This window comes from Mus musculus, chromosome 4, assembly GCF_000001635.26.
Source record: "Mus musculus strain C57BL/6J chromosome 4, GRCm38.p6 C57BL/6J".
NCBI lineage: Eukaryota > Metazoa > Chordata > Mammalia > Rodentia > Muridae > Mus > Mus musculus.
The window spans coordinates 69,847,340-69,856,155 of record NC_000070.6 but is presented as its reverse complement, the minus strand read 5'-3'; the positions used below and the strand labels follow the sequence as shown (position 1 = coordinate 69,856,155).

General features: G+C 43.0%; 1 pseudogene; it reads right to left on the bottom strand.

Annotated features, from left to right (window-relative positions):
* Positions 1-1,274: 1,274 nt before the first annotated feature.
* Positions 1,275-2,223, bottom strand: Gm11222 (predicted gene 11222; annotated as a pseudogene).

The following is an 8,816-nucleotide window of genomic DNA, read 5'->3' as shown; positions in this document are numbered from 1 at the left end:
AAGATTGTAGAACTTCCTCCTGAGTGAAAAGAAATATAAAGACTTGTTGCAGAGGTAGATTGACGGAAGCATAGAGAGATCACTTTGAGGCAGAAAGGCTCTTTTGATGCTGAGCCAGACACCTTCCCCCCCCCCCGCACCCCCCCTCCCCCCCAAATTCAAATGTTTGGCAGCTATTACAGACTGATGGTAGACCACAAATCAACAAACCATATCTTTTTTTTTCTTAAAAACAATCTTTTACTATATAGAAAAAAGCTTGTTTTAAATTCCAAGCAAGCCAGAAATGGAAGCCTTAGCTCAGCTCGTCCAGGCCTCTCACACAGTAGGCAAGCACTCCATAGTGCTTCTGTACTTAGGAAGATGCAGGATTCTGCAGGATCCCAGAATGTTAAATAACAACCAGTGTTTGTCCAAGGTGGCGATGCATTTTTGGTCACCTCATTTCCCAATGATAAGTTAACACTGATCCAGGTGAAATTTAGTACATGTGGTTTAGGAAACAACAATCTATCACTGCATTGGTTTTTGTTTTTGTTTTTGTTTTTGTTTTTTTCTGAGACAGGGTTTCTCTGTACAGCCCTGACTGTCCTGTAACTCACTTTGTAGACCAGGCTGGCCTCAAACTCAGAAATCTGCCTGCCTCTGCCTCCCGAGTGCTGGGATTAAAGGTGTGTGCCACCACTGTCCAGCTTTTTGTTTAACATTTTCTCTATGTGTAGCCCTGGGTGTCCTGGAAATCTGTAGAGCAGGCTTGCCTGTCCCTGAACTCAGGAAATCTGTCTGCCTCTGCCTCCCAAGCGCTGCGACGAAAGGTATACACACCAAGCCCAGGCAAACACTAGGTTTTAATAGAAGACAGTGATTAAACTTCTGTCCCCTCCGGTAGCACAGAATGCAACTAGCTTAATAGACCAATGTGCATAAAAATGCAGGCTGTAGCCGGGCGTGGTGGCGCACGCCTTTAATCCCAGCACTTAGGAGGCGGAGGCGGCGGAGGCAGGACTGCTGTGGAGTGTAAGGCCAGCCAGGGCCAACAGGGAGACCCTGCCTCGAACAAAGCAAACACAAGGCCGCCTACCCTGACAAAAATAAAAAGTAAAACTGGGACCCTCTTGGTCCATGTTCAAGTGGTCTGGCCCACTGCTCTAAGAGTCTTGGAGGGGGTGGGAGGGAGGTTTGCGCTTGTTGCCCACCCAACATTAAACACCAAGATAGAAGGCAGGATGAGCAGGATAATTCTTTCCTCCACAGCTTGCATGGATTTCGAGACAGGCAGCCAGTGAGGGAACTCGTCCCCTTCCATGGACTGAGCTGTGTTAAGTGTCTCCAGTGCTCGCACCTTACTGTCGTTCTCTAGGCCCCTTCCTTCAGTTTCTGAAGGCAGAAAATAATCTTCTCTGAAGATACTTGATAATTTTAAACGACAAAAACACTTCCGAGGGGTACTTTTGGAAAACCTGCTCCTGCTCTAGTTGAGCTGCCGAATGAGCTGATTGATCCGATCTCCCCGGTAGCCCGGGGAGCCCATCTCTTTGCGGAAGCCCACTCTGTTCCTGGTAGCATGGCGGGCCACAGAGAGGAGGAAAGGGCACAGGAATGAAGAGACCTCCTGGAAATGCTTCCCAGGGAAGGCAATTTCATGGAGGAGGTCTTCCAGGCCAATGACACCAAATCTCCCCAGGTGCTCCTCGATCACCGTGTTGTCCGTCAGAGGGACTGTCTTATCTTTGCTTGCCCACGTTTCAAGATGAGTTCCCGGACAGACAGACTTCAGATTTGGAAATCCCCAGGTCACATAAGGCTCCACCGTGAGCAGCATTCTTACACTCTGAGGGGTGACCTTGACAAAGACACCACTGAACAATTTCTTCAGACCAAGTTTCATGATGGTGCTCTTTACCAATAAACTCACTCCTTCAATCCTTTCCATGCGTATAACCAAGGCCAAGGAATGTTGATCAGGCCCCTCCAAAGCACGAGGCTTCACCTCCAGCCGCTGGACACGCACCTTGTCACGTTGCTGCCGCCAGGAATCATGCACGAAAGATTCTAGTCGTCTGAACCTGAATTGTTTCCCTTTTCTCTCTCTCTTTGCCAAAAGTGCCTGCTTGGCCTGAGTGGCTTTGAGGGCTTGATAAGCCTTCCTCTTTTTCAGGAGATTTTCTCGAACCAAAGGGATCTTCTTTCTTTCCCCTTCCTCCGCCATCTTCCCGGTGCTTCCAACAAACCATATCTTATACTCACCATCTTTCTGCCAAGGACTGGTGTAAAAACTCCCATTCTCTAGGCCTTTTCACCCATCCAGCCTGTTGACAAGCTAAATTTTGCAGCTTAGCCTAGTCTTTACTTTTTGAGCAAGACTCTTTCTAGTGTGCATTTAGAAAAGATCCACTTTTCCACTCTAGTTGTCTTGTGCCATATGTTGCTTCTCCTTCTGTGTTAGCAGTTTGTATCTCCAGATACAAAGAAGATGACAGTGTGCATGGGTTGCCTCTAGGAGTAAAGGCCTGGTTTCCCACTTTAAGTACCCAGAAAGGAATGTAGCCTGACAGCATCCTGATGTAGGCCAAAGACACCCAAGTAACATTTTTAACCTACAGAAGTATAAAACGTGTGTAGCTTCAGTCTTTAAGTTGGTGATAATTTGTTAAACCAGCTACAGCAACTAAAAAGATTCCGTCTTACCCCTTGCTGCAAGAGGATACCCACCTGGCCTTAAAATCACACACCTGACATGAATACACAGTTACCTGAGGATAGCTGCCAGTGGCTGGTTATCTCTGCACTTGTTCTATGTGTTACTGACCTCCCTCTCCTGTTGGTGGATGGGTCTGGAGGATGAAAACATTGTTGGAGCATGACCGGACTAGAATTATAGATTGAGTTCTTTAACATCTGAGGTTAATAGAGGCCATTTCAAATTTTCATATATGGTTCAAATAAACTGAGCGAGGTAATTTTGAGTTTGTGATATCAGCAGAGGAATAAAAATAGTTTTTATCTGCGGATGACCATTTGTGCTGTGGACTTAAGAGGTAAGAAATTCAGGTGGGCAGCCTAGACCTCTCCTTAGAACTTAATTATTACCTCCTAGAAGTTTTTATATTTTTCCCTCCTTATTTTCCCATTTTCTTCTAAGCCTGGGAAATTACAATGCATCAGAATCTCCTATGTGCCTTACCACATTCATCATTGATATACAGGTCCATTCAGCTAGGAAGTTCCCGAATCTGCCTGGAATAGGCTTCCACCTTGCTAGCCTGAAAGGTAACCTTTTGTCATCCTCTAAGCCTCATTCAAATGCAATTGCCTCCCACTGGCTTTTACCATTACCCTGCTCCTGGCAGAATAGTTGCCCTCTGTGATTGATTGATTGATCCATTTCTTTTTTTTTTACCCTGTATATTATAGTTATTTATCTTCAAGTCTACACTCTAAATGCCTGGATTTATTTACCTCTGCAACCCCAATGCCAGACAAACAATAAACATTTCACAAACCTTTGTTGACTAGAATAGAATTCAAGTGGCCACCGGCTATTCAGAATAATTTAATCTTTAAAACCAGAGCAGATTTCAGCAATCATCTTGCCTGCTCTTAGATTTTCACCCCTGGAGAAACTAAGATCCAGTGGGTGCCAATGGAGTTCTCTAGAATCCTTGCAAAAGAATTAGGGTAGAAACTAGTACTTTCTGTCCTAGTAGATAGTCCAAATTTTTAATGCACTATGGTCTTTGATTTAGTTTCTTTCATGTGTACATTAAGATCACAGATTAAGGATGCTGTTATCTTTGACATGTAATCTTCAGAATTACTTCGGATACTGAGGCCCAACTGGCAGATGGAGAAAGAGCCAAAAGAAAAAAATATGTAGGAGATTTTTTTTATGGATCAGGTTTTTAATTTCTCTTTTTTAAACAGTTTATTATTAAATGTGTGTGGAGAAGGTTTATGGTGTTTGTATGTGGATGGGGGTGCATGGCACAGTGTTCCTGTGGCGGTCAGAGGACAGCTTTGGAGAGTTGCTTCTCTCCTTCCACCTTGCTGTGGGTACCAGAGAGTGAACCCAGGCCAGCAATCGTGTGCAGTAAGAACTTTTACCTGCTGAGCCATCTCATAGTCCCAGAGATGGTTGAGCTAAAACAAACTCTTCGGCATCGCTTTTGTCAGGGCATTTTATCCAGCAACAGGAGAAGGAACTAAGGTGGGACGTGACATATCCAGTTTCTGGTAATCACCTAACACAGCCTGGCAGATGCGGTTTAGATGTGAGCTCAGGGGTTAACAAATAGCCCCTCTCTGCTGTTGCACCCCCATTCCTCACATGGGTTTCCATATCTACTGCTACAATATATACACCAGAATGTCCTCAAACATTTGATTCTCCTGCCTCAACATCCTGAATGTTAGCATTACATGTGTATACCACTAGGTCCATTTTAATTATTTTTGTAACCATTCAGCAGTTTTCAATAGGCCCTAGTGAACAGGGTTGAAACTAATTTTTTTGTTATTATATTAATGATAAAGGGGGGAAGTGGCAGACAGGAACTAACATGAGTTACTTTACACTGTTAAACCCCAAACACACATTGCTAGGCAATTTGTCCTTTATCTTTAAACCTATGCGTGTTTCAAGGGAAATTTAATCCCCGTGTTTCTGATTCATTTGCACTTAACTCATCAAAATGTTGCTTTGTAAGGTGTGTTTGATGTACAAGAAGGCTCATAAGCCTTTTCATTAGCTTTTCAAATGCCTTTTCTCTTTGAAGCCAAAGTTTGTGCCCTTCCAGTGCTAAACAGGGCTCAAACTGCAAAGTCTTCAGTTACCTTCTACCCCAGAGGGCACAAATTAAGATGGTTTGTACAGATCAGCAGTAGAAAATTCGTCTTCTTCCCTGGTGCATGGTAGATGTGCTTGGGGAGAGAACACATGAGCATCACTCCAGGGCCTCATGCTTTGGCTCATTACCTTCAAAGATAGGGTTCTTTTCTTAAAGTTTGCTTACTGATTCTACAGTACTTGGGGAAGGGTGTCCAGACCACTTTGAAACTCCATGACCATTGTATATCTCTTGATATCTACATAGTGCTAGACCTCGGAATCTTATGGGTATCCAAATTAGTCTCAAATTCATTATATAAAATGGTTTGGATTATAACCTTAGTAAATTTCCCTTGTATGATTTGATTCATTAATAGATGATTCATAAAGCCTAGCACAATGTAAATGTTGTGAAAATAGTTGTTTATGGAATAATATCAAAAGACAAAATAGTTTATATAAGTTCTATGTAGATGGAGTTTCTTTCCAAATATTTTTTGTCCATCCTTGCTTAAAAGTATGCATGTGGCTCCAGGGGAATGGGGGGCTGATACCCTTCTTTTTGTTTCCCCTTATATTTTACCTCAAACGTAGTAATTAATGTTAATTACATACGTATTGTCTCCCACCTACTCTGCTAACTTCCTCACATCTGGTAATTTATTTAACCCTCCTAATGGAGCTGTTATTTCAACTTCTTTACAGATGAAGAAACCAAAGACCAGAATACATAACTAATTTTTCCAAGGTCCCACAGCAAGAGAGCTGGAATAGTCCCTCTAGAGCTTGATGCCACTTCAACATAGCATCAAATGGGCTCTCTGCAGGGAGCTGCTCCTCCTTCCAGATTATCTGGTTATCAGAGAATCTGGTCTAGTGTGCTCTCCCAGGAACCACAGGGGAGGCCCAAGCACACAACACTGAGGAGTTCAGCGATAAGGCCTGCCTCTGTCCCTTGGTTTACTGAGATTTGGGGTATACATTCAAGTTTGCCTATGTTTCTTTACTGCCAAATGGAGACTGTGATGGTAGGTAAGTTGCTGGCCTGTGTTTTATTTTAATGTTATATATAAATGGATGAGTAGAAGGAGAACAGGGTGGCACATATGTCTAATAGGGATAGGATGCTGAGTTTGAGTCTTGCACACTAAGACACAGTGGGCAATGACTAAAAGTTTCATGCCTAAGAGTAGATATTAGCAGCTCAAATGGGTACTGGGAGGAATCAGAGAAGAGCTTGCTGGTGTCCATGACATGTAGATGCTAGGTGACAGGGAGTGCGAGGCGGTTAGTTTTGTCAGTTAGACACAGTCCAGAGTCACTTGAAAGAAAGTCTCAAACGTGGAGCATCTACAATAGGGTAGTCTGTGAGCATGTCCATGAGGGGCTTTCTGCTTAACTAGGTTAAATGACGTGGGAAACCCTCACCCTCAATGTGGGTGCACTGTTTCCTGGCCTGGGCTCTGAGCTCCATAAGAATGAACGAAGTGAGCTGAGTACACCGGTTTCTGTGTGTCTTCACTATGGATGTGATGTAACCTTGCTGCTTTGGATTTCTGCCTTGATTTCCCTGTGGTAATAGACTGTCACCTGGAATTGTGAGCTAAAATAAAGCCTTTCCTCCCCCCTAAGCTGCTGCTTCTCACATTAGCAGAGATGAAACTAGGACAGAGCTGCAGCCTATGATCCACTTCTGTCCATCTGTGGCAGTCATTAGACTGTGGCGCCTAGAGAGGGCAGAGCCTGTACTGTGCATTGCAGCATCAATCGTGACAAGAGCTGCAGTCATTTTTAGGATTCGGCTTGATGATTTTTACTTGTAATGCACTTGTATGATTATAAAACATATTCAGTGTTGCCAATTTAGCAAATTTAGAGAAGATTGAGGAAGAAAAAAAAAGATTATACATAATTGTATAACCACTTCATAATAACTTGGCATATTTCCTCTCCCCCACTGTCTCTCTCTATATTCATATTACAGATGTGAATTAGGATTTCTTGTCCCCTTGAGATCGAGATACATTTGGCTCAGATTCGCATTTTATACTCTGTTGAAGTCCAGACTTCTCAATGTTTCTGTAGCTGTCTTGGGAGTTCTTATTTTAGTGTCACCTCTGGCTTGATTTCTTGTCCCTTACATATTCTTGTACTTGCAGCTGCTTTTGGCCCCAGGTCTCTGAAGAACAGGTTGGCTCTTTCTTCTTGCTTCTTCATGATTAGGCAAATTATCTATCTATCTATCTATCTATCTATCTATCTATCTATCTATCTATCTATCTACCTCTATCTATCTATCTATCTATCTATCTATCTATCTATCTATCTATCTATCTATCATCTATCATCATCTATCATTATGTATGTGTCATCAATCTATCTGAGGAGGTCATTGATGGGGAGGAGTCTCAATGTTGTATACACAGTACACAGCCCAAACAAACAACAAGCAAGACCACTCCACTCCGACTTGTTACAATTAAATCTTTGGGTCACATGGCCACATTAGCAATGTGATGATGAGGGTCAGTACCCTTGGGATGTGAACTGGGCACATCCCAGCACAGGCAATGTTCTGAGTGCTTTTGGCAGCCACAAAGGAAGGACTGTTGTTGCTGTGTATTTACAAACGGGATAGCAGGGTGACTAGGTAATTAATTCAAGGTCACTAATATTGGAAACTAGATTCAAACCCAGGCCTATTGATGACATTTATTAGGCAAGCACACATTATTTGACAAGTGTTTTTTAAATGATTTACTGCATCCCTATTCAGCTGCAGGAGGTCTTTGTCATTATCTCTAGTTTGTGGACAAGGAGATTGATGGATGCTGCCTGATTTTAGTTATCTGTTCAAGGTCACGTTTGAGTTAGGTCTGTTTGGTCTTCAAATGCAGCCTTCCTTTGTAGTTCATAACCATACAGTATCATCTGATTCAAAAGGCCATTGTTAAATACATATTCTCTCCCTATATCCACGTTTATACATCACACACAAATTGGCAAGTCCTGCTCCACTGATTATGTGTGGTAGATGATGTTTACCCATAAGGAACCATGACACCAATGCCATTATATTAGAAGTACAAAGATTACCGTAAGTTTCTGAGCACTTGTGTCACAGTGGCCTTCTCTAGGTGTCCAGCGAGAGTACAGTTTCCTGTTGATTTGCTTTGCCTCACATAGATATTACAGTGCGATTCCCCCTAGTGTTCCAGCCTCCTTCAGCTCTCATTTAGATTTCCCTCCTAGATGGAGCCATTTAAATGCATATCAGCAGCAATTGAACCCACCAGATTTCTTTTCCGATTAGCTGGGAAGATGGTTCTGTTAGTTATCTGTGAGCTGAGTGAAAAATCTGGCAGGCCGGGAAAATTGCTTTGTGACATGACCTGGTTTTGGCAGGGCAAGCAGAGAGGTGGTTTACATGAGTCCACATGGGGAGGAGGAAACTTGAAGAGGTTTTTGTGATGGGAGTTATGGGATTAGGGATTAAGGAATCAAATAGAGAGCTATGTATGTATGTGTGGGGGTCGAGGCATGGAGGATGGGTGGACAATGTATTTACTACACAAGATTAATATGTGAGTGAGGTAGGGTATATGGTGTAGATTTTATGTAAGAGAGTGGAGAGGTGTATATATGATTGTGGTTGTGAAAAGGTCAGTTTAGAAACTTTGGGAAGGTCATGAAATACTTGGCCCTCTGGAAGGGAGAGTTACCATTTCTCAGACCACAGGGAGGAACTGACCTGTAGGTGGGGACACATTCTGCAGGACTGACTGTTGCCCATCTTCAAACAAGAGAAGTCCTTGTCACCTCATTTCCCTAAAGACCAATCAGTTTAAAGGGTACACTCTTCTACCAATCATATTGTGCCTAGTTGCTGATGTCCTATTCTGCCCTCAGAAACCATATAAAAACTTGCCAAATGAGTGTTGGGGGTCGCCACCTCTCCTTCGGGTCTGGGACTACCCCAGTGCACTGG